Source organism: Canis lupus, chromosome 8 (assembly GCF_048164855.1).
Source record: "Canis lupus baileyi chromosome 8, mCanLup2.hap1, whole genome shotgun sequence".
Classification (NCBI taxonomy): Eukaryota; Metazoa; Chordata; class Mammalia; order Carnivora; family Canidae; genus Canis; species Canis lupus.
The window spans coordinates 15,382,509-15,408,836 of NC_132845.1; the positions used below are offsets into that span (position 1 = coordinate 15,382,509).

A 26,328-nucleotide genomic window follows, 5' to 3' on the forward strand; every position below is an offset into this window, starting at 1 on the left:
ATTAAATAATAAGTTATGATATTGGGTAGGGCAAGTTCTCCCTTCCACATACCACTGTATTCCCACCCCCCCACAACCTGTTCTTGAAAACAGTCTTGATATTGACTCTTTGTTCTTCCACATTCTTTTTAAAATAACTTTTCATCAATCAGGTCCTATAAAAAATTCTTCTCGGGATTTTGACTAACATTGTACTGAATTTATAGACTAATTTAGGGGAGAGTTGATACTTTTTTGATATTGAATCCTCCTATTCATGAATATAAAATATTTCTCCATTTATTTAGGTCTTTGTTAATAAACATATTTTTTTCAAAAAAAATTGTGCCAACCTATTGTTAGATTTATTCCTACCTACTTAATTTTGTTGCTGTGTTGTAAATAGTACTTTTTAAAGTTTTTTTTCCTTTTTTTTAATTGAAGTTCGATTTGCCAACATATAGTATAACACCTAGTGCTCATCCCATCAAGTGCCCTCCTCAGTTTCCTAACTGCTTGTTGCTTGTGAAGATGAATGCAATCTTCTTTGTATATTCTTATATTTAGCATCTTGCTAAAATTTCATCATTTCTAATAATTTATCTGTAGATTATTTCACTTATTTTACTGTAGTGGCTAGGTCTTTGAGTAAATGTTGAATAGAAATAGTGAATAGTGGTGATCTTTGCCCATTTCTTTGAAGCTTCACCATTAAGTATGATAATCAATATGGATATTTAATTTTTACAAATGCTTTTATTTCATTGAGATTATATTATTTCTTTGTTTAATTCATAAATATGTGACTTAAACTTTTAATTCTTTTTTTTGTATATTTTTATATTGGAGTTCAATTTGCCAGCATACAGTATATCACCCAGTGCTCATCCCGTCAAGTGCCCCCCTCAGTGCCCATCACCCAGTCCCCCATCCCCCCGCCCACCTCCCCTTCCACTACCCTTTGTTCGTTTCCCAGAGTTAGGAGTCTCTCATATTCCGTCACCCTCTCTGATATTTCCCATTCATTTTCTCTCCTTTCCCCTTGAATCCCCTTCGCTATTTTTTACATTCCTGAATGAATAAAACCATATAATATTTGTTCTTCTCCGATTGACTTACTTCACTCAGCATAATACTCTCCAGTTCCATCCACCTTGAAGCAAATGGTGGGTATTTGTCTTTTCTAATGGCTGAATAATATTCCAGTGTATACATAGACCACATCTTCTTTATCCATTCATCTGTCGATGGGCACTGAGGCTCCTTCCACAGTTTGGCTATTGTAGACATTGCTGCTATAAACATCGGGGTGCAGGTGTCCCGGCGTTTCACTGCATCCCTATCTTTAGGGTAAATCCCCAGCAGTGCAATTGCTGGGTCGTAGGGCAGGTCTATTTTTAACTCTATGAGGAACCTTCACACAGTTTTCCAGAGTGGCTGTACCAGCTCACATTCCCACCAACGGTGCAAGAGGGTTCCCTTTTCTCCACATCCTCTCCAACATTTGTTGTTTTCCTGTCTTGTTAATTTTCACCAGTCTCACTGGTGTGAGGTGGTATCTTATTGCGGTTTTGATTTGTATTTCCCTGATGGCAAGTGATGCGGAGCATTTTCTCATGTGCTTGTTGGCCATATCTACGTCTTCCTCTGTGAAATTTGTTATGTCTTTTGCCCATTTCATGATTGGATTGTTTGCTTCTTTGCTGTTGAGTTTAAGAAGTTCTTTATAGATCTTGGATACTAGCCCTTTATCTGATACGTCATTTGCAAATATCTTCTCCCATTCTGTAGGTTGTCTTTTAGTTTTGTTGACTGTTTCTTTGGCTGTGCAGAAGCATTTTATCTTGATTAGGTCTCAATAGTTCATTTTTGCTTTTGTTTTCCTTGCCTTCATAGATGTATCTTGCAGAAGTTGCTGTGGCCAAGTTCAAAAAGGGTGTTGCCTGTGTTCTCCTAGAAGATTTTGATGGATTTTTGTCTCACATTTAGATCTTTCATCCATTTTGAGTTTATCTTTGTGTATGGTATAAGAGAATGGTCCAGTTTCACTCTTCTGCATGTGGCTGTCCAATTTCCCTAGCACCATTTATTGAAGAGACTGTCCTTTTTCCAGTGGATAGTCTTTCCTGCTTTGTCGAATATTAGTCGACCAGAAAGTTGAGGGCCCATTTCTGGGTTCTCTATTCTGTTCCATTGATCTGTGTGTCTGTTTTTGTGCCAGTACCACATTGTATTGAGGATCACAGCTTTGTAGTACAACGTGAAATCCGGCATTGTGATGCCCCTGGCTCTGGTTTTCTTTTTCCCCCTATATTACCCTGGCTATTCGGGGTCTTCTGATTCCATGCAAATCTTAAGATGATTTGTTCCAACCCTCTGAAGAAAGCCCATGGTATTTTGATAGGAATTGTATTGAAGGTGTAAATTGCCGTGGGTAGCATAAACATTTTCACAATGTTAATTCTTCCATTCCATGAGCATGGAATATTTTTCCATCTCTTTGTGTCTTCCTCAATTTCTTCCAGAAGTGTTCTGTAATTTTTAGGATATAGATCCTTAACCTCTTTGTTAGGCTTATTCCTAGGTATCTTATGCTTTTGGGTGCAATTATAAATGGGATTGATTCCTTAATTTCTCATTCTTCAGTCTCATTGTTAGTGTATAGAAATGCCACTGGTTTCTGGGCATTGATTTTGTATCCTGCCACACTGCTGAATTACTGTGTGAGTTCTAACAATCTTGGAGTGGAGTCTTTTGGGTTTTCTATGTACAGTATCATGTCATCTGCGAAGAGGGAGAGTTTGACTTTTTCTTGGCCAATTTGAATGCCTTTTATTTCTTTTTGTTGTCTGATTGGTGAGGCTAGGAGTTCTAGTACTATGTTGAATAGCAGTGGTGAGGGTGGACATTCCCTGTCATGTTTCTGATCTTAGGGGAAAGGCTCCCAGTGTTTCCCCACTGAGAATGATATTTGCCGTGGGCTTTTTGTAGATGGCTTTTAAGATGCTGAGGAATGTTCCCTCTATCCCTACACTCTGAAGAGTTTTGATTAAGAATGGATGCTGTATTTTGTCAAATGCTTTCTCTGCATCTTATTGAGAGGATCATATGGTTCTTGTTTTTTCTCTTGTTGATATGATCTATCACACTGATTACTTTATGAGTGTTGAACCAGCCTTGCATCCGGGGATAAATCCCACTTGGTCATGGTGAATAATCTACTTAATGTACTATTGGATCCTATTGGCTAGTATCTTGTTGAGAATTTTTGCATCTGTTTCATCAGGGGGATTGGTCCATAATTCTCCTTTTTGGTGGGGTCTTTGTCTGGTTTTGGAATTAAGGTGATGCTGGCCTCATAAAATGAATTTGGAAGTATTCTGTACCTTTCTATCTTTCGGAACAGCTTTAGTAGAATAGGTATTATTTCTTCTTTAAACATTTGATAGAATTCCCCTGGGAAGCCATCTGGCCCTGGACTTTTGTGTCTTGGGAAGTTTTTGATGACTGCTTCAATTTCCTCCCTGGTTATTGGCCTGTTCAGTTTTCTATTTCTTCCTGTTCCAGTTTTGGTGGTTTGTGGTTTTCCAGAAATGCGTCCATTTCTTCTAGATTGCCTAATTTATTGGTGTATAGCTGCTCATAATATGTTTTTAAAATTGTTTGTATTTCCTTGGTATTGGTTGTGATCTCTACTTTTTCATTCATGATTTTATTGAGTCTTTTTTCTTTTTAATAAGGCTGGCTAATGGTTTATCTATCTTATTAATTCTTTCAAATAACCAACTCCTGGTTTTGTTGATCTGTTCTACAGTACTTCTGGCCTCTATTTCATTGAGTTCTGCTCGAATCTTTTTTATTTTATTTTTATTTTTATTTTTTTGCTCGAAACTATTTTTTTCAAAAAACATTTTTTTTTCATTTAAAAAGTATTTAGAACACATAAAACAAGGCAACATTTATTCTTTCTTCTCATCTTCTGGTGTGGGGTCTGTCGGTGGCTCCTCCACTGTTGCACTGTTGCTCTCTGAGACAGTGTTACTATCACTGGTCCCTTCCTCGGCCATACTGTCCACCCCCTCTTGCCCGCTCTCCTTGTCCTCAGGAGTAGACGTGCCTTCTTCACTGTTTTGTTAGCTTTCCGTTGCTTCTTCAAGGTGTGTCTCCTCTGTCTCCATAGGGATGCTTTCGTCGTCCTTCTTCTCCTGGGCCTTACTAGCAGCTGGCTCTTGCTCAGGAACCGTGCTGCTCTGACTACGTTCAGCTTGCTCTGCTGCTTCTTTCTCCCTCTCCTCTTGCCTTTTACAAGCCTGTTCTTCTGCCTGTGCAATTTCAGCGGCAATCTTTTCCATATCCACTTCTAGTTTCAAACTGCACAACCTTTTAAGTTCATTATTAAATGAATCTCTGCTTTCTAGGAACTTTCTCTTGTTTTCCAGGTGTTGCTCCTCTATCTGAAGAAGTTCAGCTTCTAGTTTTCACTGATGAACTATTAAGGACTGGACCTGTCATTTGAGGACCTGCATTCTAGCTGTTGTGACAAATGACCGAACGTCTGGCACCACACTCTGATTTCACTGATGAGGCGGTGGTTTCTCTGGAAACGGGCGGTGGCTGTCTGCTTCACTGAAAAGCCATCATCATAATCATCTGGATCTTTAGCAGGCTGAATGCTCATGTAAGGTTCTCCTTGCTCCATGCGAGACTGTCTCTGTCGACTTTCTTCCTCTAAAGCAGCTTCTGCACTTTTCGCATTTATGTAAGCAAGGTATGCGGGAGAATTATGATAGGCCTTCGTAGGTTCATTGTACTCTATCTTTTCTGCTTTGTATTCGTTTAAATATTCTCGTTTTTCTTCATCAGTGAGATCTCGCCACATGCCACCAATAATCTTGCCAATCTCCCACAACTTTAGGTCAGGGTTGGAAGTTTTTACTTGGTCCCAGAGCTTTCTGCTGTACTTCATGTAGGGCATCAGCATCTTACCTGGTGGCTTTGGGGGCTTTGGAATCGTAATATCAGAGGATGCTGTGACCCGGCTGTTGGTGCCCGGGTTCCCTCCCAGCCTGTAGTTGTTGTAGGTGAGATGACTGTATGGATTGTATCCCACAAACCCTGGTGTGCTGGGCATTTGTGTTGCAGGAGCTGGGGTGGGAGGTGGGGCATAAGATGGTCTTTTTGACATTTTGGAAGATTAAATTCTCAGTTCCTTAAGAATGAACGATTGTATCTTCATTCTCATTAGTTTCCATGAATCTTTTAAATTCTTCTCTAATTTTCTGGTTGACCCATTCATCTTTTAGCAGGATACTCTTTAACCTCCACGTGTTTGAGTTTCTTCCAAATTTCTTCTTGTGATTGAGTTCAAATTTCAAAGCATTATAGTCTGAAAATATGCAGGAGACAATTCCAATCTTTTGGTATCGGTTGAGACCTGATTTGTGACCCAGTATGTGGTCTATTCTGGAGAAAGTTCCATGCGCACTTGAGAAGAATGTGTATTCAGTTGCGTTTGGATGCAAAGTTCTGTATATATCTATGAAATCCATCTGGTCCAGGGTATCATTTAAAGCTCTTGTTTCTTTGGTGATGTTGTGCTTAGAATAGCTGTCATTTGCAGAAAGTGCCATGTTGATGTCTCCTATTAGTGTATTATTATCTAAGTATGTCTTTACTTTGGTTATTAATTGATTTGATATACATGGAGCTCCCACATAGGGGCAAAAATATTCATGACTTATAGGTCCTTTTGTTGGATAGACCCTTTAAGTATGATATAGTGAAACTCTTCATCTCTTACTACGGTCTTTGGGATAAACTTTATCTGATATGAGGATTGCTACCCCAGCTTTCTTTTGAGAACCATTTGAATGGTAAATGGTTCTGCAACCTTCCATTTTCAGGCTATAGGTGTCCTTAAGTCTAAAATTAGTCTCTTGTAGACAGCAAATAGATGGGTCTTGCTTTTTTATCCAGTCTGAAACCCTGCGTCTTTTGGTGGGATCATTTAGCCCATTCATGTTCAGAGTTACTATTGAAAGATATGAATTTAGTGTCATCGTAATACCTATTCAGTCCCTGTTTTTGTGGATTGTTTCTTTGGGCTTCCTCTTTCTTTTACAGGGTCCCCCCTTACTATTTCTTGCAGAGCTGGTTTGGTGGTCACATAGCCTTTCAGCTTCTGCCTATCTTGGAAGCTCTTTATCTCTCCTTCTATTCTGGATGAGAGCCTTGCTGGATAAAGTATTCTTGGCTGCATATTTTTCTGATTTAGGACCCTGAATATATCCTGCCAGCCCTTTCTGGCTTGCCAGGTCTCTGTGGAGAGGTCTGCTGTTAATCTAATATTTCTTTCCATATAAGTTAGGGATCTCTTGTCTCTTGCTGCTTTAAGGATTTTCTTTTTATCTTTGGAATTTGCAAGTTTCACTATTAAATGTTGAGGTGTTGAACAGTTTTAATTGATTTGTAGATAGAGAGGGGGACCTCTCTATCTCCTGGATCTGAATGCCTGTTTCCCTCCCCAAATTAGGGAAGTTCTCAGCTATGATTTGTTCAAATATGCTTTCTGGCCCTCTGTCCCTCTCGGCGCTCTCTGGAACCCCAATTATACGTAGATTTTTCCTTTGAGGCTAGCATTTTTTTCCCTTAACCTTTCCTCATGGTCTTTTGTTTTTCTCTTATTTCCTCAGTTTCCTTCCTTGCCATCAACTTGTCTTCTATGTCACTCTTTCTTCTACCTCATTAGCCCTCATCGTTAGGACCTCCAGTTTGGATTGCATCTCATTTAATTGATTTTTAATTTCGGCCTCATTAGATCTAACTTCTGCAGTCATGAAGTCTCTTAATTCCTTTATGTTTTTCCAGAGCCACTAGTAGCTTTATAATTGTGCTTCTGAATTGGCTTTCTGACATCGAATTGTAATCCAAGTTCCATAACTCTGTGGTAGAGAGTACTGTTTCTGATTCTTTCTTTTGTAGTGAGTTCTTCTTTCTAGTCATTTTGCTCAGTGCAGAGTGGCTGTATGAGTGGGCTGAGTCAAGAACATCAACCACGACCTAAGTAAATTTCACCCTAGAAGATTCTGCTGAAGTCAGAGACCAGAAATTGAAATCAAAGATCAGAATGGTATAAAACAAAAGGACTGCTAAAGTGAAAAACAAATTTTAAAGGATAGTAGTAAAAAATAAAAGGCCAAGAATCCAAAGAACAAGAGGGAAAAAAAAAGAAGAAAAAAAGAGAAGAAAAAAACGGGGTGGACTGGGAGGTGGTGGTGGTGACGAAGTTGTAGTGGAGGGAGAAGGTGGTCTACTTGAGGGGTTCTAGAGGGTGATCCTCTTGTTTCTGAGTATATTAAGTTCTGTGTGTTAGAAGATGCTCAGTCCCATATTTATATAAACCAGAAATACTTGTAGAAGGCCGCAACATTGACCACCAAAACATAAATGAGATAAAAGGGGGGGGGGGCAGAAAGGGAATGAGGGATCTCACAGAATGAACCAGCATGGTATACCACTTGGTTCTGGGTGCATGCTGGTCATGTTTTAGAAGGTATTAACTTCAGCCATTGTAGAACAAAATGAGGCAGAGAAAACAAAAAACACAAAACAAAAAACATATCTTGTATATCTCCCAAAATTAGTTGAGTATGTTGAAGGGAATCTAGAAGTGGAAAATATACCTAGGACCTGTAATTGTAGAAATATGAGAGTCAAAAAGGAAGAATCTTAAAAATGAAGAGGTGGTAAAGCATTGTAGTTAAGGTGGGAAAGGAGAAAAAAAAATGGAAATTTACAGTCTGATATAAAAACAAGTTGTACTGGAAAAAGGAGGAAAAAAATAGGAGGGGTCCCCTCTGGTTCTATATGCTGTAGATCCCTCCACTTCCCCTGGAGCTTTCCAGCGCTGCTCAGCCAAGAACCTGCTCTTCCCCTGTCCCTCCAGCTGGTCTCCGGGGGAGAGGCTGCTGTGCTGACTCTCAGGTGTGTGCACCTGGGGGAGCTGCCCCACTCCGCCAGTACCCGGCTCCGTGGGAGCTGTTGACCCCGAGAGGCCCCCGTTCCCTGGGGCTCCTCCCCTCCCAGGCACAGGGTGACACCAGGAGGACCACCACTGGCGGTGGCCAGGTCCCCAGCCCTGGAGTCGGCTCCTGCAGTAACCACCGCAGCTCCCAGTCCACACTGGCCTAGGTGCTCCCGGAGTGGGGGGCGCTGATCCGCACAGCCTGGGGGCAGGAGCTCCCCGCTGTCCTGTGCCCTCCCCGCCTCTGCCTGTCCCGGGGGGACGCAGGATCCTGGGCCGTGTCCCCCAGGACCCTGGGATTGCGCTCCTGGGAGCCCCCAAGGCAGCAGGGCGCAGCCCCCTCTTCCCGGAGCCCCCCCTGACCCAGCGACTTCTCCCCGAGGCCCCCCCCTCCCCGGGCGTGGGCTCCAGCCCTTTACTGAGCTCGGCCCGGGGTGTGTGGGGCGCTCTCCCCCCGGGGCCCTCCTATGTTAGTGACCCCGGGAGACTGGAGGTGTCCCTGCTCCCCATGCGGTCCTGCCGGGTTTCCCTGCTGAGCGCCTTTCCCTTGGGGAAGAATCCGGTGCAGATTTTTAAAGTTCTCGCTTCTTGGGGCGGGGGCCCCCCTGTCCCCAGGCTCTCACCGCCCCCTTAGCCCGGCTCCTCACGGGGCCCCTCCCCCACTGAATTCTTTATTTTTTCTCCACTTTCCTACCTTGTTAGAAGCGAAAACCCTTCTCTCTGTAGTTCCAGCTGTTCTCTCTCTAAATCTCAGGTTGAGCTCGTAGGTGTTCAGGATGGTTTGAAAGTTATCCAGGGAGGTGGTGGGGCCCGGTGAGGTGAGGACCCTGCTCCTCCGCTGTCTTCCCCAAGTTCCTAGTTAATACTTTTTTTTTTTTTAAATTTTTATTTATTTATGATAGTCACACACACAGAGAGAGAGAGAGAGAGAGAGGCAGAGACACAGGCAGAGGGAGAAACAGGCTCCATGCACCGGGAGCCCGACGTGGGATTCGATCCCCGGTCTCCAGGATCGCGCCCTGGGCCAAAGGCAGGCGCTAAACCGCTGCGCCACCCAGGGATTCCCCCTAGTTACTACTTTTTGTGCTCTATTAAACCTGTGCGCATTCCCAAGACAAGAAGATACTCTCCTATATTTTCTTCTACTTCTAGCTTTTTATATTTAGCTTGCCTTATGATCCATATTTTATTTTTCTTAAGATTTTATTTATTCATGAGAGACACACAGAGAGAGGCAGAGACATACATAGAGGGATAAGCAGGCTCTAAACTTATAACTCTTAACAGCGTTAGGCCTTTGTTGCAATACTTGTATGAGAGGGAATCCATAACCCTTTCATTATGCCAGCACTCCACAACTGCATTGAACTCAAATATTCAGGTGTCAGCTGACACTACCGTGTGGCAATGCTACCTACCAACTAAAAATGCAGTGTAGGCATCGTTGCGTTTATATATTAATAAAAATTTGTTGATATATAAAAATAGAAGTGCTGATGTTGGTGATAAGCTTCAGTCTCACAAATGTGTATAATTATGAAATTTATTATTGCTCTGCAAGATGGCTTGTACATTCTTCAAACCTCCATTGCCTCATTTTCACTAGAAACTACACAGCCTTGCCTCGTAATGCCCTGAGACCAGTAGCAATCAAACAATAGACATCTCTTCTCAATGCTCAATCTACTGACACATCTCCGTATGTACACACATTTTGCTTCCCTTCTCTTATGAAGGAAGAAATTTCCCTGTTTTATTGTGTGAGGTCAGTTGTTCATTTGTATCTAAAACCCATGTTCTCTTCAAGGCCTTCTCTTACACTTGCACTATTAATTTTTTTTTCTTAACTAAATCACTTCCAACAGCAATTAAATATGCTAGATAGCACTGACTTAAGAAAAATACTTCCCTTGACGTCATGTCCCTCCCATCTTTTCTCTCTACTCATTCAATTTCTCACATACTTTCTAGTTCCATTTTTGCTTCCCCATGATAGCAAAACTTTCTGGAAGATTTATTTATTTTCCTTGTCACTATTTCCTTACTTCTCATTCCCTCTTCATTTGGGCTTTTGTTCTTACCACAACTCTGAAATTGATTCCCTTTGGGTCAACAACTGGCCTTACATAGTCAAATCCAATGGCTCGTTTTATCTGAAACTGTTTTCCATTCTTGAAACTTTTTAAAACTTTTGTTTACATAACAGCACACTTCTCAAATCTTCTTCTTACTTATGACATCTCCTTATTTCCTTATAGTCTAATAATTCCTAAACTTATGTTACCTGTCTTGACAGTACCATTGATCTTCTGATTATCCCACCAGCTGACATCTTTTTGAACTCCCAAAAGGCATCTCAAACTTTATGTGTCTCAGTAGGCATCTCAAATCTTGAATTCCCTCCTTAAACCCCTACACCTTGTCTCTTTGTCTTCCCCATCTCTACTGTAATGAGGCAGTATTTTGAAAATTATTAAAATTGCTTTTCTATTTTGCCTTTTTGAATACATGGGCTTTACCCTATTCAGCTTGAGGGGTTCATATGCCCAAGGGCTGAATGTATTAAGAGAAATTTTTTTTTAAATTTTCTTTTTCCAACTTGAAAATTTACAAGTTGAGCCTAGAGCACCCAGCACATGGGTTGTCCTATTATAGAAGGGCACACTTTCCATCTATAGCAAGAGAACTCTAAAGCTTTTACTAGATGATAGAAGGTTGAGATCAAGACATAGGGGAAATATAGAGAAAGCCAGGTTTTTTCTTTTGATCCCAGGAGTATGCAGGAAGGCAAAGAGGGAGGGAGAGACACAAGTGTTCAAATTTTCCTTTTTCTGAGTTTTGGCATAATGAAACCCTTGTTCCCTACTACCTCTTCAGGATGCAGGAAGGGTATCTTCTTTTTAGATATCACCTGCTTTATGGCCATATCAATTTGGATGCTCAGGAAAGTAAAAATGAAGAACATTTGTTAAATTTTCCTGAGCTACTCCTTGATTTCTATATGAAGTAGATCTAGAGAGGAACTTAGAAACACTTGAGGAGCTTGTTGAGTGGGAGTGTACTCTAGAAAGACGTGCCTCTGCTGTAAGGACTGAAGTGCAGATTTCCTGGGCTAGAACTAAATGAAAATGAAAATCCAGAAGACCTAAGAGGGATCTGAAGATTAGTGGAAGCTGAGAGGGAACACAACCCCCCACCACCTAAAGAAATGAAAATTACTAGCTACATAAGTCATCATTGTAGGCCATCAGGGTAGGCAGCAAGCAAATTGACAATCAGGGGCATGGTAATGTCACTATGAATAACACCTGCATCTAGATCCAAAGTTTCTTCATCCTTGCCATCACCAAATACTCACACTCTCTAATGGAAGGAGTAAAAGAGGGAGGTTGAGAATTGATACATTTGAGAAACAACATCGTAAGAGTCTGAGCATTACCTAAACAGAGTACTAATTTATAGGAATAGATTATTTAAGCTTTCAGCTGGGTTGGATTCAAAATTTCCTTTTCCTAGGGTACCTGGGTGGCTCAATTGGTTAAGCGTCTGCCTTTGGCTCAGGTCATGATCCTACAGGGTCCTGGGATTGAGCCCCATGTCAGGCTCCCTGCTTAGCAGGAGGGTCTGCTTCAACCTCTTCATTTGCCCCTCCCCCTGCTCATGCTTTCTCTCTCTTGCTCACTTTCTCTCAAATAAATAAAATCTTAAAAAAATAAAAAATATCTTTTCTCCCCAACCCCCCAACTCACTAATCAGTAAGTTAGAGCTTATGAGGAAAACCAGATAAACCAAAAATAATGAAATCACATATTTGCACATACGTAAGTACCAATTTGTAGCCCTGTAACACACTTAATGGTATGATCTAAAAACCAGGATTTTTTCTTTATATTTTTTCCCTTTCTCTCAACATCCAAACAATGAGAAATCCAGTCAGCTCTCTCTTCAAAGTATCTTGAATTGGATCACTATTCACTTTCTCTCTTGCCCCCTTACATACCAAACCACCTTACCACTTTCCATCTACACTATTGCCATAGTCTTCTAAATCCACTTTTACCCTCATAGTCTGTTTCTTCAAAATACCCTACATTATCACTAACAATGTTAATAAAACATCTCTCCCTGGTTAAAACCTTCCAAATGGCTGCCCACTAAAATCAGAATCATCTCCAAACCTCTTATCATGGTCTGTAATCCTCTACATGACCTGGCTCCTTCTCTTTCTCTGACATCATGTTTTCCAGTTACTCACTACATTCTAGCTACTTGGCTGTATTTCCCTATTTTTTCTTTTTCTTTCCTTCTTTTCTTTTCTTTTTTCTTTTCTTTCTTTTCTTTTCTTTCTTTTTTTGTTTTTCCCGGTTTCTAATAGTGCATCTAATAAATGCCCTTTTTATCTTAGGGTATTTGCATTAGATGTTCCCTCTGCCTAGAAAGCTTTTTCTTAGATATTTACATGACAGCTTCTTCTTATCCTTAGACATCTGGTTCAATGTAACCCTAGGTAGTCCTTTCGTGACCAGCCCAATTTAAAGTAGCCTATTGCCTAGTCACTTACCATGTTTTATTTTCTTCACAGCTCTTATCACTATCAGAAATTATTCTTGTTTACATTGCCTTCCCACACTACAGTGTAAGTTCCAAGACAGCACAGAACCTGTTTATTGCTATAACACTAGTACCCAGAACTTTGCCTCACATATAACCAATGCTTAATAAATATTTAACAAACAAATGAATGATAGAACATATGCCCAAAGTAGAAAGTATTTAGCCTTAATCAGACAGTCACCTAGTCTACTTGGTATATTCATTTGTAAAGAAATAACATCTTAAAACACATGTGCTAAAGTTTGAAGTAAAACCAAAGCTTATGAGTAAAAGGTGAAGAGTAGTGAGACATTTTATACCACCTTTTAGTTTCTAAGAAATGTAGCCTATGGATCTTCTTGGAGCATTTTACACAGTAAACTTTTGTACACTTGAAGAACACATTATGTGTGCAAAAGGGGGTTGCCTGTATTCTATATTGTATTTTCTTCTGACATTATAATCAAGAAGGTTTCCTCTGTTTTTTTGGTCCACATCTTTTTTTCTCTTCAAAGACAAGTTCTTTTCCCTTTATGCAGGAGGGGGCGGGTGAGGATTGCAATAAACTTCCACTGATATTAGGCTGGTTTATTTTGGAGCTTGTTCTGAAATGCTTAAGAAATGTCTTGCTCCAAAATGTTGGCTATTAAAAGTTAACATACGCATTGCAACCCGTTTATGTATTTAGAAGCTTGCAGAGCAGACTGGAAAAATAGCAACAATTTCTAAATGTGCATTTTTTCATAGATTTCTTCGACAATTACAAAAATAAGAATGCTGGGCAGCCTGGGTGGCTCAGCGGTTTAGGGCTACCTTCAGCCCAGGGCCTGATCCTGGAGACCAGGAATCGAGTCCCATGTCAGGCTCCCTGCATGGAGCCGGCTTCTCTCTCTCTCTCAGTCTGTGTCTCTTATGAATAAATAAATAAAATCTTAAAAAAAAAGAAAAAATAAGAGTGCTTTTATTTAAATGTCATGTCGACAGAGAAAAGTTGGCTTGATGCTGAGCCTAGTCATAAAATAGAAGGAGTTGGGATTTTAGTCTATTACTTTAAATATGTGAGAATAGTTGTATTGTCTTCAAAGTAACACATCTAGTTTTTAAAAAAAACTTTGAGATATAATTCACATGCCATATTATGAACCCATTTAAAGTGTACAATGTAATTATTTTTAGCATATTCACAGAATTGTGCAACCATCACCACAATCAATTTTAGAAAGTTTTCACTGCCCTAAAAGAAACCGTGTACCCATAAGCACCCCATTTCCTCCCAACCACTGCACCTCCACCTCCACTCCCCACCCCTAGGCAATGACTAAACTACTTTCTATCTTTATGGATATGCCTTATTTGGGACATGTCATATAACATGTGGTCTCTTTTGACTGGCTGCTTTCATTAAGTGGAATGTTTTCAAGGTTCATCAGTGTAGTGTGTATATCATTTCTTTGCATTGACAAGTAATAGTCCATTGCATGGTTCTATAACATTTATTAATATACATTTACTAATTCATCAGTTTAGGATCATTTGGGTTATTTCCACTTTTTCGCTATCATAGATAATGCTGCTATAAACATTTATGTAAGTTTTTGTCTGAACCCTGTTTTCAATTCTTTTGGGTATATACTTAGGAATAGAGTTGGTGGATCATGTAGTAACTCCATGTTTAACATTTTGAGAAACTGCCAAATTGATTTACAAAGTGTCTGTACTATTTTACATCCCATCAATGATGTATATTTAAATCATCAACATTTGGTATTTTCTGTTTTTAAAAAATTTTTTTAAATTTTTTATTATATCCTAGTCAAGTGAAGTGGTATATCATTGTGGTTTTATTTGAATTTTCCTAATAGCTAATGATGTTGATCATCTTTTGAATTGCTTATTGGCTAACTATATATCTTCTTTTGAGAAACATCTGTTTAAATGTTTTGCTAATTTTTTAATTGGGTTACCTTTTTACTACTGAGTTGTAAGAGTTCTTTATATATTCTGGATACAAATCCTTTATCATATAGGATTTGCAAATATTTTCTCCCTTTCCATGGGTGTCTTTTCACTGTCTTAATAGTTTTTTGAAGTACAAAACTTCTAATTTTAATGAATTTCAATTTTTTTCTTTTGTCACTTGTACTTTTGGTGTTATCTAAGAAAACTGCATAAATCAAGGTATGAAGATTTACTCCTATGTTTTCTTTCAAGAGATTTATAGTTTTTGCTCTGAAATTTCAGTGAATGACCCATTTTGAGTTAATTTTTATTTGTACTTTAAAGAGGGGTCCAACTTTATTTTTTTGCATGCAGGTATCCACTTGTTTTAGCATCATTTGTTGACAAGACCATTCTTTCCCTCTTTGAATGATCTTGGTACATAATATACTGTTGCAATTCAAATTTATTTTGTTCTATTTTTGTCCCCTAGGATTTATTGTATCCATTGAGATAGCCAATTACTCTAGATATATTAAACAAAGTTTGCGAGTTACACAGTGGTTTCTATCACAGACTATGTTCCTCTTCTGCTTGAAACCTTTCAATGCCTTTTTACTACACTTTGAATAAAACCCAAACTTCTTGTCATGATTTAAATAATCCCTCATGATCTGCTTCCTATTTATTTCTTCAAGCTCATCTCAAACAACTTTTCACTATTCATCCTGCAATGGTCTAGTCTATGGTCAGTGTTCATGATATTACAAAATCTGGGGTCAGGAATCTTGCTAATCTTGTTCCTCTTGGTATCCCCATTGCTTAGCAGAGTTATTGGTTCATAGAAGGTACTCAAAAACTTTGCTGAATTAATGAATGGACAAATATATATTTTATAGAGTCACAATCTGTAAGGCTAATAAAAATTTAGGAACATCTACACTAATGTGTTTTTTGTTTTTTGTTTTTTTTTTTTAGCATTTCTTCCAATGAAAGCTATACAGAGGCCAATATGTTAGATATATATACAAAGATTTTTTTTTTCCTGACTCACCTAGTAATAGAAGGAACACTCTTGCCCATTCAGCATCCCTCCCTGACATAGCCATCCTGGGAGGTTCTGCACAGCTCCAACCCCTTTATGTGTAATGCGTAAACTGAGAAACCAAAGAATGACTCACCCAACAATGTACAGCTCTTTAGTAGTAGAGCAGGGATAGTGGAAGAGCAATTCTTGCATAATGGTCAGTGCAGAGTTCTTTCTATTTCTGTGTTGGTTTATGACACAACAGTTCAGAACAAACAAGCCTAAGACCAGAGTCATAAAAATCATTCAGAAGATAAAAATTTAAATAAGTCCTTTACTCTTTAATGCCACTGACCTCAAATTTTCAAAGTTACTATTTTTCAGGGCTTCTAAGGAAATTATCTCAGGAATAAGAGTCATGTATACCTTTATCATTCTTTACTAACTATTGATAAGTCCTCTCATCTTTCTGACTTTGTTTTTTAAGATTCTATTGAGAAAGTTTCTTTATTTTGCTTCATCTTTTCTTAAGATATTCCCCTATTCCCAATCATCATACCACTCTATATAGATGGAGGAAAAATCACACTTCAATAAATCCAACCAAGTTTTGTCCTAACAGAATAAAAGAAGACAATTTTTTATACATTCAACTTTTAACTCCCATAGCTTCACATCTGTTTAGATGTTAGATACAACAGTGATAGTTTTTCACTTTTTTAGAAATGAATGACAGACCATAAGTCAAGCAGATGCTTCTTCTCAGATGTTTCCAAATTCTTTTCCAATACAGAGTTATATATTCAGGTGAACTGAACACCTTAGCACAGAATTAAAGCATAAATTATACATTTTAAAATTCCGTTCAAAGAAGTCTGCATCTTAGATTTGGGAATTTGTTATTAATGCTTCCCTTGCCTTATTTTTCAACTTAGTTTTCATTTTCTAATATTGTAGAAAGTAAGAGAAGCATTTTTTCCCTTGAAAAGAAGTTTTATTTCTTTTTCTCACTCTCTTTCTTGTTTATTTTTAAAGAATAGGTAGCATCTTTGTGACATTGCCTACAGAAAAATTTTTTTAAAGTGAAAAATAAATCCAACATCAGGCTGTCTGATTAAGCAATAGTTCCTTGGATCATAAAATTCTTTTGAAAAAATGTGCCATGGTATTTTTATTGAGTTTATGAGCTGAAAGGCATTTAAAATTCCAAGGAGAACAACAAAAAAGAATAAAAAAGAAACACACATGTGTTGTTACTAAAAAAGGCACCAAAGATGTGTATGAGGCAAGATTTTTCCTGGGAAAAATTATGAAGCAGATGAAATCTGTGTTTATCATTTTTCCATGTCTTGTTTTGAGCCCCCTTTTTCATTTCTGTTCTGCCCATCACCAGCTGTCATGATGTATCATCCCAATCTGGGATTCCTGTCTCTTATCCTACGGCATGGCTAGGCCTTTCTTTTTCCTAGTTCAGTTCTCCCCACCGACTTATAGAGTTTTGCTGGGGAAATAGGTTAAATGATTGAAAAAAATCCATGGTAAAGTATTAATAATTGTTAACAGTTAATGACTTTCCCATATAAAAATGAATTTGGGGATGCCTGGGAGGCTCAGGGGTTGAGTGTCTGTCTTTGACTCAGGGTGTGATCCTGGGATCCTGGGAATGAGTCCTGCATTGGGCTCCCATTAGGGAGTCTGCTTCTAGCTCTGCCTGTGTCTCTGCCTCTCCCTCATGAATAAATAAATAAAATCTTTTAAAAAATGAATTTGATAGGAATTTTCTGAAAGATGATCACACTTTTTCAAGCATTTGTTACTTGGCTTCTCTATAAGTCCAGCCCTGATGAATCTCCTAAAAAAGATGAAAAATATCAAGAACCTCAGAAAAGGCAAAATATAAGCCCAAGGCTTATATTTGTAGTATACTCATGGAGTAGTGTAGCTTAGAGACATAGAAGTCATAAAGGAACTAGATAGAGCCAGCTCTGCCATCTGCTATATTCTCAGCTTTCTCTGAGCCTGGTTGTTGTTTTGTTTTGTTTTGTTTTCAGTTGTAAAGTGGGGAAAATAAAGCACCACTAGATTATTGGAAGGATTCTAGAGAAAATATAAGTGAAATTCTATAGTTCAGCCTGGACCAATAATTTGAAGATAATTTTGGGGGGTGATTCTCTAATGCTTTGTACTTGCTGCAGTAGAACTTATCATAGCTTTCCAGGAGTGAGAGGGCAAGACAGAGGAGAAATGGTCACTTTACCACTTATGTAAAACCAAAGGGAAAAAGACTCCATTTGCCAATTGCTGAAAACCAGGCAATATTTCTGGTTCATCTTCAAATTTCAAATGTCATGTTGAAATACACTGGTATGGTTATTTATTATTTTGGAGAAGAAGTGAGATAGCATTATTTTAATTATTGCTAACAGAATCAAAATTATTGGTAAATGATATGAATGGCAAGATAGCCAATTTATGCTTCATTTATGGTATTTGTTGTATTCTTCCAGAGAGTTTCTTCTCAGTTCTTGAAAATGTAATTGAGATTACTGGGAGGAGGAACTACTTTAAAAGGCTGAGCAAGACTCTCAGGGTACGGCAAAAAGATAAATCACTTTCGGGTAGGGTCATAAGTGATGACTCCCAAGATATGAGTATCTTCAAATGCAGGAAAACTTAGAGAAGTAAAAAGAGAATAGTTTCGGGGGAGATCTTATATTTAAAGATATGAGACAAGATAGATAGAACAGTAAAATAAAAAAGAGAGGCCATATCCGGAAGAATATAACAGATATCATAAATTAAGCATTTAAGCAAGAGAGAAGATATTCGCATTATTTATTTATTGATATCTCTCACCTATAGTGAGAGAATCTGTCCAACATGACATTTAGAATTTCTCTTGAAGTAATACTACAATTTGAGATCAGATGTTGATAACTTAAATTATGCCTGCAAAAGATTTCTTATGTCATTCTAGAGTTAGGATATTACTCTACAGGAATTATGTCAGCTCTATGAATAAAAATGAGAAATACTAAAAGTAAGTTTGAGATAACACAAAGTGTTCCTCTTCAAATGCTTTATGACAGAAGTTCCGTAGCTGAGGTGACATCATCAGGATAGTGACATGAAATTCCTGAATTCAGCCATCCTCAGAAGACCAAGTAGCAAGTATCCACATAAAAGACCACCATTGTGAAAACCCCAGAATCTCAGGGTGAGGCTGAAGCACTCCCCTAGATCACAGAGAGATACAGAAGGACCACAGTAGAAAGGTAAGAATTAAGATTTCATTTTGATTGTATTGTCCTTTCCCCAGACCAGCCACCACAATCAGGGGGCCCCCTTGGCTTACAGTTTCTCCAGTGAGGAAAAGAAAACCCAAAGTGGACATTCAGTTCTCCCAGTGTTATGAAATGCTTCCAGGATAGCCCAATAAGGTCTCACCTCATGGGAATCCCTGGGGAAGCTTGGGGCTTGACCACTGAGCATCAGATAGAGACAGTAATAGAAGCAAGGATCATAACAACCTGTGCCCAATCTTGTTCATTGCATTCCTGCTTGCAATAGCACTTGAGCAGAGATCTATAGTGATTCTGCACATCTACAGAGCTGAGTTGGCTCTGTCTGGTCAGGGGACTTGGTTGAAGGGCTTTGCATGATTGGGGTCCCCAGCCAAAAGGAGCATACCTGCTGTGGAACCCCTTAGATGGCCCTGGGTAGGCAGGGAAACATATCTGCAACCCTGCCCAATAGCTAACCATAGACTGCCATCCCACACATTCAGGATTGCCTGGCCATAGAATCTAGGCAGTTGTGGAGTCCAAACTATACCTCTAATGAGGCAGTCAGCCAAGCCAGCAGCCCTGCCAAAATGTTCGTAATGACCAAATAATCTGAACAGTGGTCCTGGGCAGCCTTGGAACCCAGCTTAAAGTACTGCCTTGCTGTGAAGCCCAGCCAACAGCTATACCCAGCAGCAAAATCTAGCTCATGGCCCTGTTCAATTCCTAAACACAGTCTATAACCTTGTAGAGGCAAAAAGGCCAGCAAGTGGCCCTGTCCAATTACCAAAGCATAGCCCTCATCCCTGTCCAATAAAAGAGCTCAGACAATATCTCCACCCAACCATGGAGTATATAATCTCCAGTACCAACCAACAGTGAGATCAGCTGGAGACCCCACTTGACCAGAAAGCCTGGCAAGTGACCTTACCCAACACAGAGGCACAGCTAGTGGGTTAAGTAGTCATGAAGCACAGCCTGTGACTCTGTACAAACTTGAGGCACAGCCTGTGGGTCTGTCCAACTGTGAAGCCATGAAGTCTCATGAAGTTGGAGTTCAGCCAACAGCACTATTCAGTTAGGGTGCACCACAGGAGGCCTTGCCCAACTGCAGAGTCCAATCAGAGGTACTGCCTTGTCAGGGAATACAGTCTAAGGTCTCACCTTACCAGTATCCCTGACCAACCAGGGTGCCTATTCACTGGTCTCACTTGAAAATGAGGCCCAGCCAACAGGATCACCCAGCTGCAAAAAACAGCTAGTGGCAGTCCTCCCCCAACCTCATAACATAGGTAAGGGCCTTGCCCGACTGGGGACCTCAATAGTAAGCTGTGCCTGCCCCCAAATTCTACCTGTTAACCAGTCTAGTATCCTAAGCTAAGCAGGCTGGAGAAGGGCTTTCCTTGCCAAAATAAACCTCAAATGTCTGGAAAAGGGACTGCTTACTCAGATAATGTGCAGATACTAGTGCAAGGATACAAGGACCATAAAGAATCAAATCAAGAAAAAAAAAAGAATCAAATCAATATGACAATGCCAAAAGAAACTAATAAAACTTCGATAATTGATACCAAAGTAATGGAATTCTATGGACTTTATGACAATCATCTTAAAGAAGTTCAGTGAACTACAGGAACATACAAATAGACAAAATTAGAGAAACAACACATGAATAAAATGAGAAGTATGACAAACAGAAACCATAAAAATAATGAAAACAAAAATCCTAGAAATGAACAATACAATGAACTTAAGAATTCAATAGAGAGCTTCAGTAGTAGACTCAGCCAAGCAGCAGAATCAGTGAATTCAAGACAAGCCATTTGAAATTACCCAGAAGAGTAAAAAAAAAAAAAAAAAACAAAACAAAATAAAGGAAAGAAAGTCCATGGTACTTATGAGCATCAAGTGAAATAATATGTGTATTGTGATAATGCCATAAGGAGAAGAAAGAGTCTATGTGAAGATATAATGGCTGAAAATGTCCCAAACTTGGGGAGAAAAATGCACATCCAGATTCTTTAGGCCCAAAGGATCCCAAATAAGTTGAATCCAAAAAGAATTACTTTGAGACACATAACTAAACTGCAAAAAGTCAAAGACAAAGGAAGAATTTTGGAAGAAGCAAGAGAAAAACAATTTGTCCCACAAAAGAGAGCCTCCATAAGACTATAAATACATTTCTCAGCAGAAACTGCAGGCCAGGAGAAACGTTCAAAGAAAAAAAAAAGTTAACCAAGAATACTATACCCAGCAAAGATGTCTTTCAGAAATGAAGTGATAAAGACTTTCCCCTCCAAAAAAAAGCTGAAGAGTTCACCACTAAACCTGTCTTACAAGAAATGCTAAAGGGCATTTTTCAGGCTCAAATAAAATAATATAATTAATGTAAAAAAACATGACTTATAAAACTCACCAACAGATGTAAATATATATTTAAAGCCAGATTCTTTAATATTGCAATGACTGTGCATAAATCACTTACAACTCGAGTTAAAAAATTAAAAAATAAATGCATTTAAAATAGCAATAACTAGGGGATCCCTGGGTAGCTCAGTGATTTGGCGCCTGCCTTTGGCCAAGGGCGTGATCCTGGAGTCCTGGGATCGAGTCTTGCGTTGGGCTCCCAGCATGGAGCCTGCTTATCCCTCTGCCTGTGTCTCTGCCTCTCTCTCTCTCTCTCATTATGTCTATCATAAAAAAATAGCAATAACTACGATTATTTGTTACTGTATACATACTACAAAAAGATGTAAATTGTAACATGAAATGTGAGGTGGTGAGAAGAAGTAAAAATATAAAGTTTCTCTATGGTATTGAAGTTGTTATCTGCTTAAAATAAGATGTTATAACATATTTTATGTGAGCCACAAAAAATGTGGTAGATACACAGAAGTTTAACAAAGGGTTAAGTCATAGTGCTACAAAAAGTCATAAGATCACAAAGACAACAAGAGAGAAAACAAGAAGACATCATATACAAAAGGGCCAGCAAATAATTAATTAAATGTCAATAGGAAGACCTTATCAATCATTACTTTAATTGTAAATGTATTAAATTCCCTAATCAAAAGATACAGAATGGCTGCATGGATAAAAGACAAGACTTACCTATGTACTGCATACAAGAGACTCACTTAAACTTTAAGGATACACAAAGATCAAAAGTGAAGAAACAGAAAAAGATATTTCAAGCAAAAGAAATAATAATAACCAAAAAAAAGCAGGGATAGTTACACTAATATTAGACAAAATTGGCTTTAAGCAATATAGTCATGAGACAAAAATGGTCATTATATGATTATAGTAATAATATGTAAATATAAATGTTAATCAATATGTAGTAATTGTAAATATTTATACATCAAACATTGAGGCTCTTAAATATTAAAGCAAATACTAACAGAAATAAAGGAAGAAATAAATACAATACAATAATAGCTGGGGACTTTAATACTTTACTCTTTAAAATGGTTATATCATCCAGGCAGAGAATCAATAAGGGAAAAATGGATCTGAACAACACTATAGACAAATGTACCTAACAGATATATACAGCATTTCATCCAAGAGCAGCAGAATATACATTCTTTTTTAATTTTACATGAGACATTTTCAAGAATATTTCATATGTAAGGCCATTATATAAGTCTCAACAAACTTTGGAAAAGAGAACTTGTATATCAAGTATGTTTCTAACCACAGTGGTATCAAACTAGAAATCAGTAACAGGAGGAGGGATGGAAAATTTACAAATGTGTAGAAATTTAAAAACACAGTCCTCAACAACCAATGGATTAAAAAGGGAATTAAAAGGGAAATTAAAAAACTTCAATTTAACAGTTGTAAATATTTATGCCCCCAAATTGGGAGCACCTAAATATATAAATCAGTTAAAAACAAACATGAAGAAACTCATTGATAATAATATAATAATAGTAGGGGACCTTAATATCCTACTTATAGCAATGGACAGAGAATCTAAACAGAAAATCAATAAGGAAGCAATGCCTTTGAATGATACACTGCACCAGATAGACTTAACAGATATATTCAGAACATTTCATCCTAAAGCAGTAGAATACACATTCTTTTTGAGTACACATGGGACATTCTCCAGATTACAAACTGGGTCACAAATCAGGCCTTAATTAGTACAAAAAGACTGAGATCATACCATGCATATTTTCAGACCACAATGCTACAAAACTTGAAGTCAAACACTAGAAAAAACTTGGAAAGGCCATAAATACATGGAAGTTAAAGTTAACGAGGAAATTAAAGAAGAAATTTTTTAAAAATACATGGAAGTAAATGAAAATGAAAACACAACAATTTTGGATGCAGCAAAAGCAGTCGTAAGAGGGAAGTATATAGCAATACAGGCCTACCTCAAGAAGTAAGAAGTATCTCAAACACTTAACCTAACCAACTTTACACATAAAGGAGCTAGAAAAGGAATAGCAAATAAAGCCTATACCCAGCAGAAAGGAAATAATAAAGATGAGAGCAGAAATAAATGATATAGAAACAAACAAAAAACCCCAGTAGAACAGATCAATGAAACTAGAAGCTGGTTCTTTGAAAGGATTAATAAAACTTATAAACTCTTAGCCAGACTTATCAAAAAGAAAAGATAAATGACTCAAATAAAATCATGAATGAAAGGGGAGAGATTACAACCAACACAGAAATACAAACAATTATGAGAGAATATTATGAAAAATCATATGCCAACAAATTGGGCAATCTGGAAGAGATGTACCAATTCCTAGAAATATACAAATTACCAAAACTGAAATAGGAATAAATAGAAAATTTGAACAGACCAGCAAAGAAATTGAATAAGTAATCAAAAATCTTCCAATAAATAAAAGTCCAGGGCCAGATGGCTTCCCAGGGGAATTCTACCAAACATTTAAAGAATTAATATGTATTATCCTGAAACTGTTCCGAAAAATAGAAATAGAAGGAAAAATTTCAAACTTATTCTATGAGACCAGCATTGCCTTGATTCCAAAACCAGACAAAGACCTCACTATACAGGAGAATTACAGGCCAAAATTCCTGATGAACATGGATGCAAAAATTCTCAACAAGGTACTAGGCAAATCAAATCCAACAGTACATTAAAAGGATTATTCATCACAATCGAGTGGGATTTATTCCTGGGTTGCAAGGGTGGTTCAATATTCGCAAATCAATCGCTTTGATACACAACATTGATTTAATAAAAAAGGATAAGAACCATATGATCCTCTCAATAGAAGCAAAAAAAAACATTTGACAATATACAGCATCTATTCTTGATAAAAACCCTCAACAAGGGGAAACATACCTCAATATCATAGAGGCCATATATGAAAGAACCACAGCTAGTATCACCCTTAATGAGGAAAAAGAGAGCTTTTCCTCTAAGGTCAGGAACAAGACAGGGATGTCCTACTCTCACGATTGTTTAAGATAGTACTGAAAGTCCTAGCCTCAACAATCAGACAACAAAAAGAAATAAAAGCCATCCGTATTGGTAAGGAAGATATCAAACTTTCACTATTCACAGATGACATGATACTCTATGTAGAAAACCTGAAAGACTTCACAAAAAATTGCTATATCTGATACATGGAATTCAGCAAAGTCACATGTTACAAAATCAATGTACAGAAACCTGTTGCATTTCTATACATCAATAATGAAGCAACAGAAAGAGAAATTAAGGAATCAAACTGATATACAACTGCATCAAAAACTGTAAGATACCTAGGGATAAATCTAACCAAAGAGGTAAAAGATGGGCAGCCCCGGTGGTGCAGTGGTTTAGCACTGCCTGCAACCCAGAGTGTGATCCTGGAGACCCAGGATCAAGTCCCACATCAGGTTCCTTGCAGGGAGCCTGCTTCTCCCTCTGCCTGTGTCTCTGCCTCTGTGTGTGTGTGTGTGTGTGTGTCTCATGAATAAATAAAAATTTTTTAAAAAGAAATAAAATATCTGTACTATTATATATATATAATAAGGTTATATGGCTGAGTAATATATATATAAAACCTCTTTTGTGTGTGTATATATATATATATATATATATAATACACATTTCTCAGCCATAAAAAAGAATGAAATGTTGCCATTTGCAATGATGTGGGCGGAGCTAGAGAGTATTATACTAAGTAATATAAGTCAGTCATAGAAAGACAAATGCCATATGATTTTACCCATATGTATGAAACAAAACAGATAAACATAGGGGAAGGAGGGGGATAAGAGAGGGAGGCAAGCCATAAGAAACTCTTAACTACAGAGAACAAGTTGAGAATTGATGGAGGGGGAGTGGGCAGGGGAGGGGCTACATTAGTGATGGGGATTAAGGAGGGTACTTGCGACAAGCACTGAGTGTTGTATGTAAAGTGATGGATCACTAAATTCTACTCCTGAAACCAATATTACAGTGTATGTTGACTAAAATTCAAGTAATAACTTGAAACAAAATTTAAAAAAACAAAAAATCTTCAGACAAAAAAAATATGGAAACACAGCATAGTAAAATTTATGGAATGCAGCAAAAGCAGTCCTAAAAGGGGAGTGTACAGTGATAAATGCCTACTTTAAAAAAGTAGCAAGATCTCAAATAAATAACTTAACTTTATAGAAGGAGAAAAAGAAGAGCAAACTAAAGCCAAAATTACCAGAAAAATAGAAATAATAAAAATTAGAGTAAAAGTAAATGAAATAGAAAACAGAAAAAATAGAGATTAAAAAAATAGTTGGTTTCTTTGAAATGGTAAAACTGACAAACACTAAGACCTAAAGGCCCATTACAGTTAGAAATGAAAAAGAAAAAAACATTATAAATGATAATACAGAAAAGCAAGGGATCATAAAAGACTAATAAGATACAATTATTTGTCAATTTTGGACAACTTAGAATATATCTATTTGTAGAACCATACTACTTACCAGGATTGAATCATGCAGAAATAGAAAATCTAAATAGGCCAATAATGAATAAGAAGATTGAATAAGTAATGAAAAATCTCTCAACAAAGAAAAACCTTAGCAAAATATCTCAACAAAGAAACCCTAGCATTTGCTGATGAATTCCACTACACATTTAAAGAAGAATTAATGGTAGTATTTCTCAAACTCATCCAAAATTTTGAAGAGTGGAAATACACACAAGCTCAGGTCCGTATTACTCTGATAAAAAAAATCCAGATAAAGATATTATAAGAAAACTATAGGCTAATATAATACCCCTGATGAATATAAATGCAAAAATTCTCAACAAAATACTAGCAAACTAAATTCAACAGCACATTAAAAGGATCATACACCATGTTCCAATGAGATTTATTTCTTGGATGCAAGGATGGTTCAAATTGATGGCAAATTAATCGATGTGATATACCCTATTCACAGAATTAAAGGTAAAACCATATGATCATCTCAATAGATCTAGAATGAGTATTTGACAAACATCAATAAACTTT

General features: G+C 37.8%; 1 protein-coding gene, 1 long non-coding RNA gene and 1 pseudogene across 7 annotated transcripts in view; 1 reads left to right on the forward strand and 2 right to left on the reverse strand.

Annotated features, from left to right (window-relative positions):
• COL24A1 (collagen type XXIV alpha 1 chain) overlaps nucleotides 1–26,328 on the reverse strand; it is a 387,541-nt gene that overhangs the window by 97,837 nt on the left and 263,376 nt on the right. The window lies entirely within an intron of this gene.
• LOC140637548 (SWI/SNF-related matrix-associated actin-dependent regulator of chromatin subfamily E member 1 pseudogene) lies at nucleotides 3,921–5,194 on the reverse strand (annotated as a pseudogene).
• LOC140637873 (uncharacterized) overlaps nucleotides 18,693–26,328 on the forward strand; it is a 56,185-nt gene continuing 48,549 nt past the window's right edge. The window contains exon 1 of the long non-coding RNA XR_012034953.1: nucleotides 18,693–18,835. This is a non-coding gene — a long non-coding RNA (uncharacterized lncRNA). The remainder of the gene's footprint in view (nucleotides 18,836–26,328) is intronic.